The following is a 25,375-nucleotide window of genomic DNA, read 5'->3' as shown; positions in this document are numbered from 1 at the left end:
CTGGTTCTAGGAAAAATGTTGGTATTTTGATAGGGATTACTTTCGATCTATAAATTGCTTTGGGTAGTATGAACATTTTAACATAGGTTATATGAGCATGGTGGATCTTTCCATTGGTTTGTGTCTTCAGTTTCTGTCATTAATGTTTTATAGCTTTGGAGTAGAGGTCTTTTACCTCCTTAGTTTATTCTTAGGTGTTTTATTCTTTTTGGTGCAATTATAAATGGGACTATTTTCCTAATTTCTCTTGCCATTTCTTCATTATTAGTGCATAGAAATAAAACAGATTTCTGTATATTCCTTTGGTATTCTGAGGCTTAACTGAACTCATTTATCAGTTCTAGTATTTTTTGGTGGAGTCTTCAGAATTTTCCACATAGAGTATCAGATCATCCGCATTAGGGAAGGTTTTATGTCTTCCTTACCAGTTTAGACGTCTCGTATTTATTTTTCTTGTCAATATGTCGCTTTGATAATGTTCTCTTACCTCCACCATTTTCCCTCTTCTTTACTCTTTCCAGCCTAGACCTTTGACATCTCCCTCTTTTTTTTTCTTCCTTCTATCTGCCTAAGCCTAGGAAAATAGTTTATTCATTACTAACTGAATTCATTGTTAACGATGCTAGCCTATACATAAAAGAATAAATAGCTTGGTTTATCAGAAAACCTAGTTCTTTAGCTCACTCCCGTTGCTTTCTCAAATATAATATTGCAGGCGCTGAGGTACATTAAAACCCACGACAAGCACCTATGTGCATGGGTATGGTCCTGACAAAGATCTTAGCCACCTGTTTATTAACCTAACTCTCCTCCTACCCTTAAGAGTCAACAACATCCTCAAAGCAATGGGGTATGAGAGATCCTCGTTGATTAAATACACTAATCATGATAAGGGAATGAGGCCTTTCTCCCTGGCTCAGTGGTTCTCTATCATGCTTTTCAGTTCTTCTTTTAATTTTCATGATTGGTTTTCCATGTGAAAACATGAATTCATTTCTATGGATTCAGTCTGCCCATGCTTGTTTATGTTCCCCAGTGATTTCATGGTGCTCTTCCTTCCCCACTGGGTCCATGAAGAGCCCACAACTCTACGCTTGAAGCTCCCTAACCTCTATCAGAGGGTTCTGTTTACTGTCTAAAACCGAGATCTCCTAGTTTTTACTCTATGTAGTTGGCACTTTGGGAACACCCTGATCTCATTTTCCACCACAAATGGAAGACTGCAAAATTGTCTCCCTTACCCCTGACTATGAATAGACAGAAATTAGTCATTCCTGCTGATTCATTTCAGGTCTGTTCTCAGTGAGCTGGGAGTCAAGTGTTTTCTCTTAAAAGTTCATAAATGTGGATCGGGAAGCTCCAACTCTTCCTTGAAATTGGAAGGCACAGCACGATGTCATCTTTTCTACTGCTTTACTGGGTTAAGTGCTATCTACAATTCTGGAAAATAGAACTATGACACTTTCTTTTTGTGTAAACAAGGGATTCTGCCAGGAATATGTTGGTTTTTTTTTTTCCCTTGAAAACGATCAAAGAACCTCCCAAGGATGAGTTTATTTAACGATATTAGTCCCTTCTTCCCTCCTTCCTTCCTTTCTCAAATCCAGATAATTCACATCCTATGTCCAAGCATCTTTGAAGCAAGGGGCATACGAAGTTGAATAATATCAGGATGTGGTGCTTCCAATCTTGGTAGGGAAAATTTTGAGTGAAGAATGGACAAAACCTTTCTTCCTTATCTATAGGGGAATCACTTTGGTTTAACTTTCTAGCTCTGTTCCCCTGGATATCTGGTAAAGGTGGGATATCAGCTACCTAGCAACACTGCTTATGATAAAAATGAACCCTGGTTGGTGAACTACCAGGAAGTGGGAGGTCTGTGGCCACGATGTTGGATACACAATGAGAAGTCTTGCCTTTGGGCTTCTGCGAGTAGATACCAGACGCTGAGTGTGGTTTTCCTCATGTGTCCCCCGGAAGCTATATGTATAGGCTCTTGCAAGAAATATTGTTCCTAATAGCATGGGGTCTTTAAGGCAAAGTGACCCCACTCACATGGCTCTTTCTTGTACAGCTGAGGAGTCATTTGGGCAATGAGGGGAAAGAAGAAGAGCCAAACATGGTCCTGGGGCTGGTGAATTCCCTTGCTAAAGAAATACAGCTGATATTGGATGACGGGTACATTATATTCTTATCCTCCTAATTACCACTAATGAGTTCTAGGGGTTCAACTGACCACCGACTGAACCTACGACCACTGATGGGTGTGTAGTAAGATCGATGGAAGTAATTACCAAGGACTCAGGTACATGCTAATCAAGGTTTATGTACCATGGGTTAGAGGAGTTTCTGCTCCAAGGGTTCTGGCTTGAAGTCAGTGTTTGTGAAAATGCTTGGTATGCAATCCAAACAACTTTCTCCTCCTTACACCTGAACTGATTTTCCTATAATTTTGCGGCATCATAATTAAAAGAAAATTTCATAATTAGAACTCACTAAAGCATGAAATATGAAGTATATACTGAGCGTATATGCCAAGAGACTGGAAAAAGATCTATAAAGATAATGAAGGAAATAATGGCCTGTATCAAATTATAATTTTGATTTTTTTGTGGTCTATTTCTTTCCATACGTATTTCTCGTCTCCAAATGTATCCTGAGAACCACCCTGTACATATAATTCTAAAGTAGCAAAAACAAGAGACCAAAATGCTAGAATGTACTCTACATAGACAATATTTCAACTTTACCTGTATTCCTATATGGGGGTAAACATCCAATTTTATGAATATTCTTATAATGACCTAGTTAACTATACATAATGAGACTATTCTCATGTACTGGCCCATAATGAATTACTTTTTCTGAATCATTCGTTCACCAAATATTTATCGAGTACCTACCACAGGCTGAGGAATGAATTAGTTATGAAAGATTCAATAGTGAGAAAAACAGACATGATACAATGTAGCTTCAATGAACTCCATTGGCCTGGAAATCGTGAATAGTAGGCAACAATTCACAAGTCTTTGTTCCTTTCGCAGTAATCTATTCAATGGTTCGGCTTCTATTTGTTTTGACTAAAATATTCAAGTAAAGATACCATTCAGTAACTACACACCGTAAAACAGGCTAAAAATATTTGTTGTTTTGCTCAAGTTCTGTTCGTGACTAACTGATAGCAAAAGGTGATATTTATGAGTTTCTGACTTCACTTTGCTTGAGACTGCTTCCAGATCGGGAACAAACTGTCAAAACACTTCTGAAGACTTGAGTCTTACTTTGCACAGAATAAGGATATAAGAGAAGGGACTATTACGTAATGCTATTTGTTTGAAATACAGGTAAACTGGGGCCACCGAGTTCTGATCCAAGGGCTCCCTTGGTGTTCCTTCTTGCATTACCCTCAGGGTCTGGGAAGTTTGGCGGTGTGTGGTCCCAGGGTCCCTTTGCCCTTTGAAAAAGAGGTGGTGAAGTATAGGTAAGGAGCTCAAACACCTTGTATTCACTGAGCCCTCATCATTTCAGCTTAGCTACACCATGCAACTGCCAGCCTTTCCACGTATTGATAGATGCTCCTGGTTTCCTTTGTAGAGTTTATCAGAGGCATTTCCTTACACGATGGAAGGTTCTCAAAATTATGGAAGTGTAAAACCAACAATAAAGGAATGCCTCCCTCCAAACCATGTATTTATCATATCCCTAACTGCATTTTAGCACATACCTACGTTATTTAGACATGACACAAGGAATGGGTTTATATTATGATGCTATTTACATGAGCATGTGCACAGGGGTTGGCACACAGTGTCTGTAATGGGCCAAACGGTGAATATTCTAGGCTTTACAGAGTCAAATATAGTCTCTGTCACATATCCATACCCTTAGCCACCCCACCCCCCTTAATCCTTTGAAAAAAACAAAAAACATTCTTAGAATCACCAGGGCAGATCTGACCTGTAGTCAGTGGCTTACCAACCTTTGGTTTCTAGGCATGAAGTTGGTAAATACAGTCGCAGCCACTTTCGACTTCTTGGGAACCCAGAAACACAGGCTTCTACCTTTTCCAACTCCACTGCCTATGATTCGATACTGATGCTGAATGCTGTTTTATGTAAATTAATCACCTCGGCAAAATACAATGTATCGTTCATCTTCACGGATGTAGCAGTTTCCATTTGAACAAATGCTTCACACAGTTTGCAATTTGCAATTTAAACATCAGATCAAGAGGGGCGCCTGGGTGGCGCAGTCGGTTAAGCGTCCGACTTCAGCCAGGTCATGATCTCGCGGTCCGTGAGTTCGAGCCCCGCGTCAGGCTCTGGGCTGATGGCTCAGAGCCTGGAGCCTGTTTCCGATTCTGTGTCTCCCTCTCTCTCTGCCCCTCCCCCGTTCATGCTCTGTCTCTCTCTGTCCCAAAAATAAATAAAAACGTTGAAAAAAAAAATTAAAAAAAAAACAAAAACATCAGATCAAGAAAGGAGGTAAAGGGGCACCTGGTAAAGGTGGGACAGGGGCTCAGCAGGTTAAGCGTCTGACTCTGGATTTTGGCTCAGGTCACGATCTCACTTTTGTGAGATCAAGCCTCGCATCAGGCTCTGTGCCGGGCTTGGAGCCTGCTTGGGATTCTCTCTCTCACTCTCCCTCTGCCCCTCCCCTGCTTGCACTCACTGTCCCTCAAAATAAATAAAATAAAATAAAATAAAATAAAATAAAATAAAATAAAATAAAATAAAGGTGGCAAGGACCGCTTATTATTTGCCAGGTACTTAGCTTTACATGTTTAACTCGACCTCTCTAATAATCTCGCACACACTACATGTACCTTTATCCACATAGGTAAGGAAACTGACATTCTTATGGGTTAAGTGACTTCACTCTGGTAATAGCCAGCTCTCTGCAGAAGATCATGAACCCAGATCTCCTGACACCAGGTCCTAGTGGTTCCAGAACGGTGAAAGCATAGTATGTTTATGAGGAAACACGCATACATCCTCTGGCGTGCATATACTTAGCAGGGCGGACCAGAATAACGACGACTTGAGCCTTTTCCTGAGCAGAAGGCTCCGCAGTGGCATCTTTGAAGCTATCTGGATCACTGCCCACAGGTTATTTTCTTCAACAGGGTATCATAATTATTAGGTTCCCTAACTAAGCAAGTGAGAAAGATACTCACGGATGATCCTATCACTAATGAAATTACTGCGGGCTCAAGCATCCCTATCTTATCCAGAATTTTATATCTCCGCGTAAACATAAAATGCAAACAAACAATACAAGGCAAATCAAGCAAATCAATTGCCTAATGAACTTGCAAAAGACACAGGATTTTATATAATCAGTGAATTTCAGAACAGCTTTAATCACGCTGAAAGCTGTGTGGAAGAAGAATCCAGAAGAGGGAGATTTAGTAAAAATGGAACAAGGCTGGCAACGTGACAGTGGCTTTAAATGAGAATGATTTGTCAATAAAATGATTCCAAATGGCCCTTAGAAAAAACTGGTAAAAATTTTTATAAACGGAGTCTGTTTATGGCTCCACTAAAATTCAAATTTCATAATATTACAGGAAAACTCCAACTTTAAACATGATTCATTTTTGTTTGATAGAAGAATGGCTATCGCTACATGTGCTGTTAGATAATAAACGACATGTATTTTCATCATTTTCGCTTTACTGTTTAAAATAAAACACCATTTTCACGATGCGTCACAAGACTCTGGCCGCAATTTAAGCAGATTCGTTCTTAATGTTTTCTCCCCCACCCCGTACCTACTCATCTCAGTAACGAGCCCCCCCCCATACTGCTTCTCCACTGCGGGAAAGAGAATAAATGAACAGTAGGAGACCAAGGACCTTGCTCCCCTCTCTCGGGAGAGCAGAAGCAGCCACAGAGGTTACCGAGTCCCTGTCATCGCCGCTTTGGCTTGCGGTCTTGAACTCCAGTGTATATTCTGTACAGGTTCCTTTTCTACGCCCTAAATGCTTGTTTCTCGAGACACTGGAATGCAGAGGCTGTTGACAACAAAACAGTTATCCGTGTGATACTCCCCCGTGAATACAACGTGATAATAGAAAATGTCAGGCCCTGGACCACATGCCCAGCGTCGGTACTGTTTCCCGTGAAGGGTTCCTGCGGTTTCGCAAGCCTAGGATAAGGATTGTATTTCCTTAGTTGACACATTACTTGCTTTGGCTAGGTGTGAGACCACACTTAGAGACGCAGGGGCAGCCCGTGGCTGGAAGCCATCATGTCTGGTTTTCTTTATTAAATTTAGACTCTGGGACAGAGCGGAACTCCTTCTGAGGTCCCAGGAGAAGTGTGCTCACAGAACTGCACTGGGTGATCTTTCGGGACTTCAGTCACATTCCTTCTCAATCTAGTATCTAAACATGTTAAGATAGAAAAGAAAACATCATGTGCTCACGTTATTAAGTTTCATGTTAGCATCCGGACTGATTCAACGTGTCAGGCTCCAAAAAACAAGACAGAGGAAAACAACCGTGTTGATACTCGAACGTTTCACGTGAAAGCCGTTGTAATAATACTCTTCACTATCTTCCTCATGGAATAGTTCCAGAAAATGTGGTAGTTATAGGCAACAATGACTCAAAAATGGAGAGTCTCTCCAAAAATGGAGAGGCACTAACATGCCTCTCACGAGTGAGAATTTTGCAATTCGTCCCCCCCGCCTCCCCCCACACACACTCCCTGTATTAACAGATTATTTTTGTTCCTTTCAGGTCACAGATCACTGAGAACACCGAACTGTGTCCTTCCAACATTTTGACCACTTTTCCTGTTCGGTACCCATCACTGGAACAGCAGGTGGACAACCAGGAAGGAAATCAGAGGCCAGTTAAATCACCAAGAGGCAAGGAACTTCGTGAAGGGTGGAAAAGAGATTTAAATGGATCAGTCAGAAGAGGCACTACGAGGCATCGTATGTGTCTGATAACTGTCAGTCAACAGCTCAGACAATCATAAAATTGTGTCCTTTTCAAAGGGAGAAAAGCAAAATGACTTGGCAAACATTTTCTTTTCCTCTCCCTCTGCCACTTTAAAATGGAAGAATTCTGGATCCTTGCTGTTAACCAAATGGCATTTACAGCTCTCAGTTGGCATGGGGCAGCTGAGAATCTAAAATGAGGAATGCTTATTCCATTTCCATTTCCATGGAAACTAGTCACCAACTGGTGAAAACAAGGTAGATCGAATTTTTGAACAAGAATGTTGAAAAAAAAATCACTCTTTTAAAACTTTTCTCTTGCATCAAGATGAAGAGCGTAGCTTAAGGTCAGGAACACACAGAGATGTCTGTGTGGATGAGCGATTCACCACCGGCTTATCGTTGCAACCCTTCCCATATCACAATAATTACTGCGTTCGCGCGTGGGTTTTTTTTTTTTTTCTTTTTCTTTTTGGTTGCTCTTTGGAGGATGAATGGCCATAAATCCAATAAATAAATAACAGAATAAAATGTGACAATTAAATGAGTTTTTAAGGGCTGTTTATGAAGAAGAGCTTGGAGTAATCCAGTAAATCTAATAACGCCTTTCAAAATTTACGATCACGTTCCTCTTCCATGCTCTCTTAACAAATGCATGAGTCAGGAATATGGAGATTTACAGAGGATAAATGAACGAGTCAGTTTTCTTGGAGAGCTCTAGGAGTATTCCAATTTTTGAAACTCTACAATGAAAATCTGACTTTGAAAAGACCACTGATACAGCCAATTATAACACAGCAGAGGTGAGCTCCAGAGCTCTGAGGTCCACTTAATCTTTCCAGGAGAATTTCAGACCCCATGTCCCCCTCTGCCAAAAAAAAAAAAAAAAAAAAGAACAGAAAAAGAAAAACAAGTCCAGCTACCACTCCTACGTTTGCACAGGTAGAATATAAATGTTCTAAATTGGGTGGAAATAATTTCCCCCAGACAAACAACAGGATGAAAAGTATCGATGATTCATTGGACTCACAGCTCTGTCACTGGTCATTCCTGATGACAAAAACCCTACATCAGCTGTAATGCCATTGGTTAGGACCTAGGTCAGTGGGGCGTACGGTATCCTGAACATTCAGAATACGTTACATGCAATTCTCACAGCAAACTCCAAGTAGCTAATTTTGTCTCCGTTTTATATGCAGAAGACCATTAGGTCACCCAGTGGCCAAAAGACTTGTTCGAAGCTGTTCCTACAATCACTTAGCCTTGTTTACCTGTATCAGACTTCCATGTTCATAATCGTCCTGCCCAGACACATATCCCCATTTCTAGCTTGTAACCCCAATTAAAAAATATCACCATGGGGCGCCTGGGTGGCGCAGTCGGTTAAGCGTCCGACTTCAGCCAGGTCACGATCTCGTGGTCCGTGAGTCCGAGCCCCGCGTCAGGCTCTGGGGTGATGGCTCAGAGCCTGGAGCCTGTTTCCAACTCTGTGTCTCCCTCTCTCTCTGCCCCTCCCCCGTTCATGCTCTGTCTCTCTCTGTCCCAAAAAAAAAAAAAAAAAACGTTGAAAAAATATCACCATGTCTATTTCCAATCCCATGAATTCTGATCTCCTCATATTAGTAAAAGATAAGTATATGCAGGAATGCCTGACCTCAACCATTGCTATGTTTTGAATATGCACAACTCATTTCTGATTATTACGATTCCGAAGTTTTAAGGTAAATTTTAGATCTGAAGTCGTTCTTTAAGTGCTTCAATTATTTCCAATTTGTTTCTTTCCTGCTTATGCTAATATTTGAGAGGTTTGACCTTCATTTTTAAGATCAATGTTATAGTTAATAAGAACACAATTATAATAAGACAAGTAGGGGTGTGTGTGTGTCTATCAGTCATGAGACAGAAAGAGAACAAGACTGATTTTCACTAAATTTCAAATCTCTCAAGGAATTATCTCAAAAGTCAGTAACTATTATGTGCACGGTCCATTTTTACCTTTTCAACCTAAAATTGTTTAGTGAAAACATTCTTTAAAGGTTATACAACTCGATTTACCTCCTTATTTCCAGAAAGACCTGCACATTATACGTGAAAGAAAATTAAACCCTAAATCAAAGTTTAATTAATTTACAATTTCCTTTCTGATAGCTAAGCATAAGAATCGGTTGATGTTAATGAACACAGCCCCAGGTAATTTGCACTACCTTTTCCCCTTGCAAACTGCACTCTGTTTTTCAGAGTCTAAACAGAAGCTTCTCGATGTTAGCTGTGGCAAATACTTGCAACAATTTTCAGTATAAAGAGAAGTGGTTTTTTTTTTTTCCTGTTACTGAGACAATTAGATATTTATAGTTATTTAAGACAAATAGAAAAAAAAAGTCAGGCCAATTTTCCATAAATAATAATTGGAATATTAGAATAAAAACATAGATGAGTTCATTTAAAATTTTGTATCTGACACTGGTTTTAGACATTTTATCCATAAAAGCTGATATCTTACATCTCATGGCCTGTTTGCCTTCCCTCTTTTCTTAAGTGAAAAGGGGGGCAGTGATCCTGCCACGGGGCAGGGAGGTAGTGAGCTATACTCAGCTTCCATTTGGGTCACGTGAGTAATAACCCTAATGCATGTCGAGATTACATCGCACAGAATGATGACCAAATGACCACATGCGGAGTGCTTACTCTATTCACCAGTCTCCCGTACAAATGAAGCATGCTATGTCCAGACAGTTGTAAAACGATTAGTTAAAACCAGTGTGTAAAGCAGTATGAGTTAAGGGGGTGAGGCTAAAAGTCAGGGAACATCCTGTGGATTCTTCGCACACACCTCTAGAGCTTACGCATGGTCATAAAGAGTTTGAAGATGCAGGAAAAACATGTTCGGAGTTGAGTTTTAGAAAAAAGAGAGGCTGTAGAGAAATAAAAAAAAAGAAATTTCTGGATTTTCCTTTTAACAAAAAAGGAAAGAAAAAAAAAGCAAGATGGCTAAACAAGAAGATGCCTTTTATTCCAAAGCTTGTAAGGAGCTCACTGATCCCAAGACGCTTTCGGCCGTTACAAACATTCTCTCAGTAATGACTACTGCCTTCCATCAGTCGTTTTCTAAGGTCAAGGTCAAATGCCACCACCTACCTCCAGGTGCCGACCTCCAGTGACAAACCCGCCAACCCATACTCACAGCCTGTGGGACTGGTTTTCCATGGTTTGTTCTGTTTTCTATAAATAGAACTTCTAACTTCAAATACACTCTTAGGAGAAATCCAACCATCCAAAATAGATTCTAATGCAGATTTTAAAAAGGGGAGTGACTTAGTTGAGGAACAGAGGGCTATACTCACCCCATACAGTCACCTGAGTGACACTTGGACAGCCTGAGAGATCCATTCACAGACTCTAGGGTTCCATGAAATACTTTTGGAAAACCAACGATCTCTAGTTCACATCCTTCCTACTGGTTTAACTGTTGTCCTGTATGAGTTACGTGACGCAGCAATGTTCAATTTCTACAGACTGTAACTATATCATCAGTTTGATTTTTAAGGAATAGCCTGGGGCGCCTGGGTGGCTCAGTCGGTTAAGGATCCGACTTCCGCTCAGGTCATGAGCGCCCAGTTCTGGGTTTGAGCCCGCGTCAGGCTCTGTGCTGACAGCTCAGAACCTGAAGCCTGCTTTAAATTCTGTGTCTCTCTCTCTGCGCCTCCCCCGTTTGTGCGCTCACGCTCTCTCTCAAAAATAAACATTAAAAAAAAATATTAAAAAAAATAACCAAATCAAAATGTTATTCTTCTCGGAGGTATTCAAAAAGTCTTTTCTGAATGAAACTATATGCCACGTAAGAGGAACTAAATTCTCATAAACTAACTACATTTATTTCCACGAATTAAAAGTGTCTTGTTTGGGGCGCCTGGGTGGCCCAGTCGGTTAAGCGTCCGACTTCAGCTCAGGTCACGATCTCGCGGTCCGTGAGTTCGAGCCCCGCGTCGGGCTCTGGGCTGATGGCTCAGAGCCTGGAGCCTGCTTCCGATTCTGTGTCTCCCTCTCTCTCTGCCCCTCCCCCGTTCATGCTCTGTCTCTCTCTGTCTCAAAAATAAATAAAACATCAAAAAAAAAATTTTTTTTTTTAATGGGGCGCCTGGGTGGCGCAGTCGGTTGAGCGTCCGACTTCGGCCAGGTCACGATCTCGCGGTCCGTGAGTTCGAGCCCCGCATCAGGCTCTGGGCTGATGGCTCAGAGCCTGGAGCCTGTTTCCGGTTCTGTGTCTCCCTCTCTCTCTGCCTCTCCCCCGTTCATGCTCTGTCTCTCTCTGTCCCAAAAATAAATAAACGTTGAAAAAAAAATTAAAAAAAAAAAAAAAAAAATTTTTTTTTTAAAAATAAAAGTGTCTTGTTTATGAACTCTATATTCCAAAAACGGACATCTGGTATTGTGCTCCAAGTTAGAGTCTATTTTGTGATACAAAGCGCATGCGTTTGGAAGCCAGACTCACTTTGGTAAGTTATGGGAACCTGCCTCGAATTTTGTTTCCTTCTTCTGGAAAGAGGGGGGCAACAATAATGGGATTTAATTACAGCTCCTTTACTGTCACTGGCTGAGTTAGGCAGACAAGTAGTTTATTAAAAGGATATTGAGAAGCTCAGGATTGTTAGGAACACAGAACAACCAAGATGGAGGGTCAGGATGAAGAAAAACACCACCACTCTGCTGAGAAAGAGAGAGGGACAGGGAGGAGAATCCAGGCAAGCGAGGGAGAGTTGACCTGGCCTTTAGGTCACTAGCCTGCGCAACTGCCACTGACTTAGAACCTAGATCCCATGACCTAGGCCCTAGACTAGAGCAACGGAGGCTGAGTGAGTTAACACCACCTGGCATTTTCAGCTGCCGTCCTAGAAAAAGTCTTTGCTCTCTCTCAAGACAGAAAATTCCTCACACATAGAGAATTCAGACACTGGGGCACCGAAACAATGACCTGCTACCTCTCTGACATGAGCTTTTACAGATCACGTGAGAATATGTGTAGAAATGCTTTGCGAGCTGTAAAGTTCTAGATAAGTAACTATTCTGAGTAGGTGGCTCTATCTGTATTTGAGACAGTGAGGTCTGAGATGACGTGGAAGGATTCATGCCAGTCAAGGGAACCAGAAAACCTGCTCTTTTTTTTCTCATTCTCTCACGGAAAACATATAGTGACCCCGCTGAACTCGATTTAGACCTGCTGAATTTCTAGCTCAAGGCAAAACCAGTCAAGGGCTTCTGGGGAGACAAAGCTGTTCTCTGCTTCCCCACCCAAATCGTGTACCAAGCTTCTCAAACCTATAGAACTGCTTGCAGGAAGTCAAATAAGCAGGTTGTTTTATAATAATAAATGTAAAACCGTGATGGTGATATAACAATAACGTCTCAAGTATGAACCACATGTAGTATTGACCCATGTATCTGCATAGGCAGAGTTTTATAGGGTATTGCTCAAAACATTCTCTCAGTGTATGAAAGGATTATTCAATTTTATCAAACAACTAACTCATCTAGCAAGCAGTTACTTGGACCTCTCTCCCCATCCACATTCTCCTGGTTCACTCCAAATACACATCTTGTTATATTCGTGTAGATTTCATATAACAAATATTCATTTGTTATATTCGTGTAGATTTCAGAAACCCATAAACCTTGGTGGAAAAACAGGTGAATTTAATATATGGGTACCATCCTTAACAACATTTACTTTCTTTGCAAAGAAGAAATCTCTCCCCAATTAAAGATAAAACAAACCAAAACAAAACCAGAGAGAAGTCATGAGTATTTTCTTTCAACCGGGATGGATTAAACATGAGTTAGGATTCCCCATAACTAAAATAAGCTTTACAACGGGGATTCTAATCGAAGCCCCTAGAAACACAAGGAGGAAGTTGGAGGACGGTAAATAGAATCAACTGATGTAGAACAGTATGCACGATTCCAGAACATGAAAGAATGAGCATCCGCATAATTTGCGGATGGCTTGTTCTCATAGTGCCTTTGGGCTCCAGAGATTTCAACCCGCTTAAATGAACACTCCTACAAATACACCGGGGAGGGGGGGACTTGTTCCATACTTCCGTGCCGCGGAACACGGTGCCACCATGAGAATGCCACCAGTGTTACTCCCCATAGAGGGCTGATGATTTGATATAAGTTCAACTCCTAGAAGAGGTAAGCCACGGTTGCTGGGGCATCTCTGTAGGGGGAAATACTAGACTCACCCCCACAGGGACCTCTACTGCCCCGAGAATGGTAAGCCTCCAAGTGTGGAGGAGAAGGTGAATGCACGGTTAGCAGAGCTGCTGCTGGGACTGGCACCTCGCTTGAGGACCCCATTTGCCCTGGTTTGAATCCAGTTTCAACGAAGCCAAGGCCTCCAATCCTTTGATCCTCTCAACTCAAACCCCAGCTCCTTCCCAGAGGCGCCACCGCCCCCCCCCCGCCCCCTATATATTTGCCACTCCTTTTAAAAGCCTTAAAGGGACGTTGTCATTCCTTGAGGAAGAAAAATAAAGAAGTTTGATGAAAGAGCTTGATGTCCAAGAAAATGAGCAAGGGTTGCAATCACAACCGCTGAACAGCGTAAGTTCTAGTCAGATCACCCAGCACCAACTATGGAAACGGGTGCCAAGACTGGGGGCCGTCGCTGGAGGCAGATGTGTGCCTTGTTCTCCGGCGACATCACGCTGGCGCCTATGGGAAGACCCAGGTATTGGACGGTGAAAAACGAAAGGGATCTGTGACAACCTGATACAGGTGGGGCTGCAGGGTGGGGAAAAAAAATGAGTCAATATTGGGTGATCAGGACAGGCGTGGGAGGGGGTGTGCCTCTGTGAAGAGAACCCCAGAAGGAGGAAAACCAACCAAGAGCAAAAAGGTCATACAAAATCTTTAGCAGTCAGCTTGTCTCAGCCCAGGGTGTCACCACAAGGTATTTCATCTGCCATCCATGCAAATTCCAATGCATTTACTAGCATATGTAAATTACATGCAGATGGCATGGGGATATCTAAAAATAGAAAGAGGTAAACTCTCCTAACAAAGGTCAGTCTTTTTTAAAATTCATGAGACGGCAGCTTGTGAGGAGTACGTGCTGCGGAGAAAGTGGGGATTCAGGGGAATTTGCTGGAGAATCTCCAGGAGTCGACTGTTCTTCGCAACTCCTTCAAGCTATTGTCGGTGCAAAATATCGCTCCACAATTCCCCAAAGCAGGACACATCCTCAAGACCCCACACCTTCCTAGAGTAGGAGAAGGCTTCTGATGTCCTTCCGCTGAGTCTTTCCCTCCTACAGAGGATCTTGCACAGCCCCCGTTTCCAGAGTGCTCTCAAGGGCTGTCATTTAAGCACAAAAACATTGGGAAAGTGCCTGTTACTTATGTGATTCCAACCTCAAAGAGTCCATATCTCCATACAGAGAAATGTGAAAACGAACTACCTGCCCTCTGTGAATCAGACTAAAACTTGACCTTATTTCTTAATTACTACCACCTTAATAATATTAGTAACAGCCATACCGTTGACAATTTTATGTAGTTTCCCCAACCATTTATTTATACTGTAATCACCTAGTTCTCATTCAATTTTCTTTTAAAGATGTTAATATACACTAGAACTGTTCGGGAACAGAGACCCATGCTCCGGTCTTTCCCATACCAACCACTGATGGGACCATATCCGGAAGCCTTCCTTTTCTTTTTTTTTTCCTTCCCTCTCTCCCTCTCCCTCCTTCTCTCTTTCCCTCTCTCCCTCTCTCCCTCCTTTTCTTTCTCTCCCTCTCCCCTTCCCTCCCTCCCTTCTCTTTTTCTTTTCCTCCTTCTCTCCTTCCCTCCCTCCCTTCCCTTTCTTTTTTCTTTCTTTCTCTCCCTCTCCCTTTCTTTCCTTCCATCCTTTTTTATAATGATAAAGCTTTCCTAGTCATGTTTCTGCCCTTGGGTCTCTTCAAGCAATGGTGGTTGAGTCCCTTGCTAGAGCAAACTCTGAATAAATCAGCCCTAGACTCATTTGGGTGGCCTTCATTTATTTCCACAAAACAAATACCAGTGGGAAGTCAGACCTATACAGTAAATTTCTGTAATAAACGATCTTAGTTATTTGTCCAAAATCACACGTGCACAAGGCACTGGTGGCCTTTATGGACCAATCCCCTCCCTGAGGAGAAACAGAGTTCTGAGTACCAGCTCTTGGTACAGCCCAGCCAGCTACTGAGTATTTACTGACCACAGCGGCACAGCATTTTGATCATTCCAGCTTTCCCAAGGTAGTAGAAGTTACTGAAGCATGTGCTCGACACAGGAATTAATTTCTCCTCTACTTGACCACAGATTAATTTGGCTACACAGGTAAATAGGTGCGGGGGGAATCAGTGAGCTCAAATTCTGACTGCCGCTCGGTGACATTCGACATTTTACCCCACCTCCCTAGACTTTCGGAATGTGGGTTGGCGTGTAACAGTAAATGAGAAAGCATACAGATGTGTTAACCTTACTAGCAGCTGCTTCCGTCATATTCAACTACAGCGAGGAGCAAGCCCAGAGACTTCTCGTTCTTTGGCTAAGTCAGTCAGGGACATTGAGATACCTGTGTGACAAGGGAGGTTCCAACAAAGATGCTTCTCCCAGGCCACAGACACAGTGAACAACAAGGCTGGGGCTGGTATACAGGTCTCATCCAAAGCCATCCAATTCTTGTTGTCTCACTACATCACCTTGCCTTCTTTGGTGACCTATTTTATGAGAACTAATCAAACATATTCTGATATAAAAGACCTATTTTCTGCCTCTCCACCTTTGGCTGAGGATCGTAACTGAAATGCACACTTACTGGGGTGCCTGGGTGGCCCAGTCCGTTAAGCAGCCCAGGTCATGATCTCACAGTTTGTGGGTCCGAGCCCCCGCGTTGGGCTCTGTGCTGACGGCTCGGAGCCTGGAGCCTGCTTTGGATTCTGTGTCTCCCCCTCTCTCTGCCCCTCCTCTACTCACACTCTCTCTCTGTCTCTCAAAAATAAATAAATGTTAAAAATAATTTTAAAAAAAGAAATGCGTACCTCCTACTGATATGAAACACACAGAATTATTTAAGTCCACTGGAGCAACAGGTGTCCACTGTCATTCACTGACTTGCCACAACACAAAAATTATGACGTCCCTTTTAGTTAGGAAAGAAAAAAAAAATTCTAACTTTAGTCCCTTAACTTAGAAGGCACTGGATTTGAATACGACGACAACCAATATCGAAATCGTATCTTGTCAACTGTTAAAATGAACAATTAGCCAGTTTGTAGTTTGATTATACTGTCAGCCTGTTCTTTCTTCTAAGTGTCTGCACAGGGAGTGAGAAAAACAAAACAAGGTGTCTTTTTCTCCCCAGTCTGCCTTCTTTTTCAGCATCTGACATGAGTATCCACTGGCTGAATGCACTCGAAAGGTCTTGAATGCCTTCTCGGCTCCGCAACAATGCACGGCTCACACTGACCTCTCAAGTCCCTGACCTTAGTGCTCTAAATTTTACGTATTTCAGGATATAAAGAAACAAGAGAAAATAGAAGGATCCAAGGTGGAGGTTAGAGGAGAAGATGAAAAGAGAAAGATAAATAAATATACCTGTCTGGAAACCTTGCTCAAATGCTTAATCCATTATTTAAACAGGATACTTATCTTTCCCTTACTGCAATTCCATCTGCTTTAGAGGCCTCAGGAATTTGTGAGTTTGTTTTTTAAATAAGAAATTTAAATTGAAGCAACTATCAATTATTCATGTCAATAGTGCACTGGGTTCGCATAAATTATACCCAAACCTCATTTTAACCTATAGCATCCATCAGACCCTTTATTGACACTGTTACTGAGAGCCCCAAGAGACAATGCCCCCAAATCCTGGAGGAGAACACCCTGAAATTGACAAAGAACAGAGGGGTCTGAAGACTGCATTATCATGATTATAATCCCCCGAACCATGAACACGTTGTTTTATAAAAATTAATATTTATACTTCATATGACAGGTATACAAGGATTCTAGATTAGGTAACTATTTTTTGTATTTATTCAGTTCTCGTTAAAGAATAAACAGCCATTTACACAACTCCTATGAACCCAGTTGTTTTCTTTCTTGGAAGTGTCTGAACCTTTTTTCACGTGCTCTACCAAAGTTACCAGGCTAAAAAACTAACAGGCCTGCGTCAGTCAGGGCCAATCAGGCAAGAGCGGATTCTTTTACACTGGGTAACGTGAGAAAATTTATTCAAGGGACTTACATAAGGATGCGGGCAGGGTTTGGGGAGACCGACAGGGAATAGGGTGGTGTTCTAAACTAGCCACGCTGGAAAAACCCTGGAACCGTGGGGGAGGGAGTGGCTATCGATGCCCACAAAGGAGAGCCCTTAGGAGGCAAGACTTAGGGCCACCTGACTGGAGTTATGATCTTCCGGTACACGGTTAGTTCCCGATGGTTCAGTAAGGAGGGGGGCAGAGAATAAATACACCTCCTTCTCCACCCTTCTGTATCCTAGCGATCTCCTGCTTGAATCTTCCATTGACCAAACCCAATGGGAAGCCGGAGGGCAAGGGGGTCCATTAACACAGTCCTTACAGGTCAGCTTTCTCGGGCACACAGCAGGCAGGAGGGCCAAAAAAAAAAAAAAAAAAAAAAAAAAAAAAAAGTAACCAGCACAAAATTCTAGTATATATAGCACTTTTTAAATAGTTATTATTTTGCCATATATTTTGCTAATTCATCTACATGAGTGATCAAGGTTGATACTCTTCTAATTACTGTAAGACCCCAAACAAACATTTTATAACCCAAACTAAACTGGAAATTATCGTCTCAGTATCTGTTCTCTCCCTATTCTCTGCCTTGGTAAATGTGACCCTGTCAACCACAGGAGGGGTTTTATAAAAGAAGTAAATTCACAGGCACCGTGAAAAACTCACAGGAGGGTATCCGGCTCAGATGACAGCGGTGAGAGAAGACATCACAGGGAAGTCACAGCAGATGAAGGGGAAAGGTGGATCGTGCAGGTGCTGACCGTGGAAGGTTGTATAGGTGCAGCACGTTAAGAGAGCTCCACACGTCTTGCGGGCTGATAAATACAATGAAGGAGGAGTGGACACACAGGGCAGAGCAGGCTTAATAGTGAGGGAGGCGTAGGGGACAAAGCATCTTGTAGTTTTAACAAAATGTCAAGACATTAAAGGACGTTCTTATTTTGGTTCAGAAATAGTCCCTGGGTAGCAGGATGGGGGTAAGACTGGAGATGGGGAAGCCATTTTGGAGATTTTACAAGGACGCAGGTGAGAGAAGGGACAGACCCAACAGAGGGCTAGAGGGGAGGCATGGATGGGGTGGGGGTGTAAGTCTTGGCTGAGCTATTAAAGAGGAGGACTATCATGCTGAGGAAGGCAGGGCTTATGACCAAGGGCCAGTGAGGGAAGAGAGAGGGATGGCTGGCTTCCGGGCTGAGAAGGGCTTTGTCCTGTTGTATTCTAACTCTGCGTGAGGGCCCAGACCCCGGCCACTTCCCAGAATCTAGAAGACGGTCAAAAATGTTACTTATCTCAATGTATTGTATCGTGAACCCAACACGATAGAAACGGATTTTCTAAAATATTTGTTGTATGTTCTTTCATGCACATAGAATCCGTACCTGCATATGAAAAGTGTCAGACATTTTTTCATAATTGTCTGTTCTATATACATTAAGAACACGTACAACTGTAGCACGCACAATTGCAGTCAACGGCAAGTAAATTCATTTGATAACCACTGTTTAAGTAATTCCTACATAGTATATTATAGTGCCATTTTCCAATAGGATTAGAGGAAAACTGTTGGAAGTATTTGGAAAAACAAACTGGCCTCTGATACTGGCCCTACTTTTCTTTGGTAGGTTTATTTCTGACCTATTTAGCTTTATGATAATTTTATCTGAGCTTCTTTGGCTAAATCCGGGGTATAAAGAAATAAGGCTTCTATAAAAATGTCTGTCCGGGTCCTCCGCCTATTTTTTAATTGGATTAGTTGGGGGGTTTGTTTTGGCGTTGAGTTGGAGAAGTTCTTTATATTTTTTTGGATACTAACCCCTTACTGGATATGTCATTTGCAAATAGCCTCTCCCATTAAGTAGGCTTTTTGTTTTGTTGATGGTTTACTTTGCTCTGCAAAAGCTTTTTATTTTGGTAGAGGCAGACCCAATAGTTTAATTTTGCTTTTGTCTCCCTTGCCTTAGGAGACATATCTAGAATAATGCTGCTACGGCCAATGCCAAAGAAATTATGGTCTATTTTTGTCTAGGAGTTTTATGGTTTCAAGTCTCACATTTAGGTCCATTTTGAGTTTATCTTTGTACATGGTGTAAGAAAGTGGTCCAGTTCCATTCTTTCTGCATGTAGTAGCTGGTCCAGTTTTCCCAGCACCATTTGTTGAAGAGAATGTCTTTTTCCCACTGTCTATTCTTGCTTCCTTTGTCATAGGTTAATTGACCGTAAAAGTGTGGGTTTATTTCTGGGGTCCCTATTCTCTCCCATTGATCTATGTGTCTATTTTTGTTCTGATACTATAGTATTTTGTGACTACAGTTTTGGAGGATATCATGAAATCTGGGATTGTGATACTTTCAGCTTTTTTTTTTTTTTTCCCAAGATTGCTTTGGCTATTTGGGGTTTTTTGTGGCTCCATAAAAGCTTTAGGATTATTTGTTGTAGTTCCGTGGAAAATGTTGGTATTTTAGTATATGTGCTGCCGAAGCGAGCACGAAAATGTTGGTATTTTGCTAGGGATTGCATTAAATCTGTAGATTTCTTTGAGAAGACACACATATGGCCAAAAGACACATGGAATGAGGCTCACCATCACTCACCACTGGGGAAATACAAATTAAAACCATAATCAAGTATCACTTTATATAGGGTCAGAATGGCTACAATCAAAAAGACAAGAAATAACAAGTGTTGATGAGGACGTGGAGAAAAAGGAACCCTTGTGCACTAGTGATGGAAATACAAACTGGTATAGCCACCGCGGAATATAGTACAGAGGTTCCTCCAAAAGTTAAAAACAGAATTACCGTATGATCCAATAAGTGCACTACTGGGTATCTACCCAAAGACAATGAAGACGCTAATTCAAAAAGATACATGCTTCTCTACGTTTATTGAAGTGTTATTTACAATAACTAAGATATGGAAGTGACTTACATGTCCACTGACAGATGAATGGACAAAGAGGACATCACACATGCACACACATGCACACACACACACACACACACACACACACACAGTGGAATATTATTCAGCCACAAAAAAGAATGAAATCTTACTATTTGCCACAACGTAGATGAACTGAGAGAGTATTAAGCTAAGTGAAATAAGCCTGACAGACCAAGACAAATACCACAGGATTTCACTTGTGTGGAATTTAAGGAACAAAAGAGCAAAGGGGAAAAAAAAGAGACAAACAAAACAACCAGACTCGTAAATACAGAGTGCAAACTGGTGATTACCAAAGGGGAGGTGGGTAGGGAATGGGCGAAATGGATAAGGGGAATGAAGAGGACACTTCTATTGATGAGCGCTGAGAAATGTATAGAATTGCTGCACCGTTATATTGTGCACTGAAACTAATATAACACTGCATGTTAATTATACTTGAATAAAAAAATTAAAATAAATAAGGCTTCTAGCTGTCAAGGTTGTAGATCTAAAGATAAGGCCAAGTATCTAAAGAGGTTTTTTTTTTTCCCCCTCTAGAATTGAGTTAAAGTATTCTCTGCATAGGTAGAAAATGCTGACTCATTGGCTTTGCTCTGGAGTACTATTTGCTGACCACAGTCCTCATCTGTGGGCATGAGAAAGAGAAGGCCACACACAACTTTGGTTTCTACAACGTGGTGGCATTCTTTTTTTTTTTTTTTTTTAATTTTTTTTTTCAACGTTTATTTATTTTTGGGACAGAGAGAGACATAGCATGAACGGGGGAGGGGCAGAGAGAGAGAGGGAGACACAGAATCGGAAACAGGCTCCAGGTTCTGAGCCATCAGCCCAGAGCCTGACGCGGGGCTCGAACTCACGGACCGCGAGATCGTGACCTGGCTGAAGTCGGACGCTTAACCGACTGCGCCACCCAGGCGCCCCCGTGGTGGCATTCTTAAAACCGGAAGCAATATGTGAAAGGAGACTGAAGAACCAGAAAAACTGTGCTTCATCCACCCTTAAATCTTCCTGAAAATCGAGGTAAGAAAGGAAGATGAAAAATTCATTCCTTTTGACAAATGAGTCTTTAACCTACGGAGTGGTTCATTTTGAAAAGGAATTCGATTCTGGGCCCACGTATCACACATTCAAGATAAAATGTGTGCTCTCACCTCCCACTAAATACGTTGCTATGACTTTTAAATGGAGAGAACATTTAACAAGAGGCAAACCAGGGAAGGGGAGATCTAACTCAGACATCAATAATTCATTTATCAGAAATAGGAGTAGCGGTATGAAATGCCAGGAGACTCTTTCATTCGCAGGGAGGCATTTCTATTTTAAGCCTAGAACAACGCAGTCACCTGTATTCAGCAAGCCAATACAAATGGAGGCAAACCTGAACGGGAGGACACATTTTGTGGTCTCCTCGAGTACGGCTATTGCTATAGCACCTGTTACGGGGGATGTGAAAAAGTGACAAAAAAGGAATCTTTACAACTTTTGTACTTCAGAGGTGATTTCCGTCACCCCAAAGCGTCAGCACTGGACATGTAACCGTGTCAGTCTAACAGAGATGATTGGCATGGAGTTTTGAGGGTGCAATCTCTTGGAGTCCTAAAACCCATCAGGCATTAGAGCTTCGTAAGTCCTCTGCTAATTAAACCCGTTGGTGAGCTGCCCAAATTATTTCATCCTCATATCCCCCAAGCATTTAGCCCAGAGCCATTCACCAAGTAGGGTCTCGGTGAATACCTGATGGGTGAATGAACAAATGCGGCTAAGTATGAAATAATTCCAGATACATACTGGTCAGACCATATAAAGAGGAGATATTCGCATATCGTGGCCCTCAACTATTGCTTTCTGATGACGATTAGAAATTCCTCCCCTTCACTATCATACAGCAAATTCAAAGATTCATGCTCTGCTGAAGGAGATGGGGAAACGGAACTGAAGAAAAGCAGATTTACTGTAGACCGAAGGAGCCACAGCCCTCAGCACCTAAAGCAACAGAGAAACCTACCGAAACTTCTAACCCTGGAAATAAACGAAGACCTCCAAGTATTAGATTAAATTAGAAATGTTCATATGCACATATGTGTTGAGCTGATTGTAATTTTTAATTGATTATTTTTTTAATGTTTATTTACTTTTGAGAGAGCGAGAGAGAGACAGAGTGGGAGTAGGGGAGGGGCAGAGAGAGAAGGAGACACAGACTCAGAAGCAGGCTCCAGGCTCCGAGCCGTCAGCACAGAGCCCGACGCGAGGCTCGAACTCACAGACCACGAGATCATGACCTGAGGCGAAGTCGGACGCTTAACCGACTGAGCCACCCAGGCGCCCCTTTAATTGATTACTTATCAAGAAGCAGATATAGGAAGAGAGCACACAATTATAATAACGGCTATAATTATCTAGCACCTAATATGTAGTCAGTTTTATTATGGTGTTTTACATGTTTTACTATTCGTTAGAAGCATTATTATGATTTTAGGGGCGCCTGGGTGGCGCAGTCGGTTAAGCATCTGACTTCAGCCAGGTCACGATCTCGCGGTCCGGGAGTTCGAGCCCCGCGTCGGGCTCTGGGCTGATGGCTCAGAGCCTGGAGCCTGTTTCGGATTCTGTGTCTCCCTCTCTCTCTGCCCCTCCCCCGTTCATGCTCTGTCTCTCTCTGTCCCAAAAAATAAATAAATGTTGAAAAAAAAAATTAAAAAAAAAAAAAAGCAGCATTATTATGATTTTAGAGATTAAAAAAAAGCACTAAAGCTCAGAGTAGTTAGGGCTAAAGATTATGAAGCTAATTCAGGAGAACCAAGGGTAACTGTCAACTCTTCTAAACTATAAACCCGCTGCTAATTTCCTGATGCCAAGTGACTTCCATTCAAACAGAATTATCCAGCTACAGATCCATGCTTAAAGACAGATCCATCAATCACATCTATAATTACGGTCTAATGAGCAGAGAGGATATCTTAACCCCAAATGCCTGACGACACGCTTGTGTTTGGCCAAAAAGAAAATCAGGCGGCTGAGAGAAGGGAGGGGGACATCTGAGGCCCCAGGTCACTCTCAGAAAACAAAGGGAGGGGACGCTGGGGCGGTGTCCCTCTGTAAGTGCCCTGTTTCACTGTCAAGACCACAGATGTAAGCACACGTCTAGAACAATGCCCGTGTGCGCCAATAGCTAAACCCACGCTGCACTCAACAAACCACGGACGGTACTTCGAATGGGTCAAAACAGGACACGCTAAAATCTGCCAGAGTGAGCAGGACCCTGGCCATGCTTCTTGAAAAAACAGGCCTTGGGGCGAGCCAAGTTTGAAAGGAAGTCTCACAAAAGATATGGTTTTCACAAGGCAGCCCGTGAAAAGCCCTCAAAGCCAATACTCAAAGAACCGTCTGTGTTAATGACAGACTTCGTGGTCAGCGACGTTGGCCGCATGTCAGACACACCCTCCGAGAACAGTCACCGTCACCACGAGGGTTTCAGTGCAGAAAATCACCACATGTAGATTCAAATAAGACCGTCGAGGGAACAAAACGTGTTTGGCTTCTACCTATCGCCCCTCTTGTCCCTCGACATCCTGCACAAATACACTCCGGGTGTGAACATGATCTAGTCTTGCCTGTGTATTTCCTGTTTCTCTTTGCTCTGCACACATGTTGACAGGATAAATTAAGCCAACGGATATAGTATAGTAGGATTCCCCTACGTGCTTGCCTTGAAAACCCAAATTTCTTCCAATAATGCCACTAACATATGAGACAACAATTTAAGGATACTGTGAAATTTGCACGTGTCAATGCACAATTTTGCCCCAGAAACTCCAGGTGAACGGAGCAAACGCACCTAGCTCTGTGGGACTACACGAACCCTGCAGGGATGCACACCCCAGGATCACCATCGTCCACGCTTGTCCACACCTGCGGCTGCTAGTCCCTCTTGGATTTCAAGCACCTCATCTTCCGCTTCGCGGTACCTGGCAAGTTGTCATATTTCCGAAGACCATCCTGTGGCGGGGGGGGGGGGGTGTCGTCTGTTCTGTTTACTTTTCCCCTCACCCCCCAACTGGCTAATTTTCCTCTCTCTTCTTTGTTCTTTTTCAGAATTTTAGTCTTTACCTCCGTTGTTTTCTCTTGCACACAGAGCGGCAGGCACCTCAGCAGGAGTCGATGGCATGCATTGTCTCAAATTAGAACCCTTTGTGTGAAACTCACTATAACTTTAAGCAATGTGATCTGGACAGGAATGACTAGGACTGAAAGAAAACTATCCAGTGTAATTTATGTCCCTTTCTTCTTTTGTTTAGAAGGTTCTGCAAATTCTATCCAAATCGTGATATATATTACTGCTTTCGCCACTGAACCCGAACTGTACCATTTACTGAATTATTAGCAACCAGCATATTTTCCACAGTAACATTTTGAGGCTTCTTTGTAGGTGGTGAAAAGAGAAAAAGAAAAAGAAAAAAGTAGAAAACCCCACGTACAGTCACAATTATCTAGGTCATTTAGATGGTTTTATCTAAACTTATTGACTGACTTAATCAAATAATACTGAGAAATTTTTCCCTAAAGAAAGACAAGGGCTGGAAATAGCACATAATAAATGGGCAAAACACTTCTCTTTGCTACTTTTGAGATCCTAAACTAAATCATGTAAGTAAAAATTGAAATGATAGTATTTAAATCACAGCATTATCCTGGAGGAGCTTTGCGGTTAAAGGAAAAAAAAGCTAATGTGATCTAGAGATTAGAAATATCTACTAATCCTTTAAAGAATCTGGGTCATCTTAAGCAAGAAAAACCATTCCCACTTACTTTCTCAAGAATGTTCAGATATCCCAAGGTATCGAACGGATGTGCATTTTCATTTGCTCTCACAAAAACTACTTTACTAGCTGGAGAGTATGAAAGTGGTTAAATGGGTTTCTATGGCTCTTGACTGTGAGGATATAAAGGGTAATGGGTTCTGTACACGGCAAACCTTACAGGTATTTCATGTATATTAGCAGAAAACACAATCACTACAGAAGAAAAAAGAAGCAAGTAAGAAAGCCCCTGGGAGAGACCTTAAGCACGGCAGTCAGTGAAATTTGTTGAATTTAACAGAATCAAGTAACTCTTTGGGGGCATGCTTTGTTTTGCCTCTCATTTTGAACCCCTGCCCCAGCCCCCCAAAATGGGTCACAGGCCAATTACCTCTGGGGG

At 42.1% G+C, this 25,375-nt stretch overlaps 1 protein-coding gene across 4 annotated transcripts in view; it reads right to left on the bottom strand.

Moving 5' to 3' along the window:
• Nucleotides 1-25,375, bottom strand: part of PCSK5 (proprotein convertase subtilisin/kexin type 5) — a 472,761-nt gene that overhangs the window by 302,291 nt on the left and 145,095 nt on the right. The gene's annotated exons all lie outside the window — the stretch shown is intronic.

Source organism: Puma concolor, chromosome D4, assembly GCF_028749965.1.
Source record: "Puma concolor isolate L17-30 chromosome D4, mPumCon1.1.hap2, whole genome shotgun sequence".
NCBI classification, from domain to species: domain Eukaryota; kingdom Metazoa; phylum Chordata; class Mammalia; order Carnivora; family Felidae; genus Puma; species Puma concolor.
This window is presented reverse-complemented; position numbering and strand designations above follow the sequence as displayed.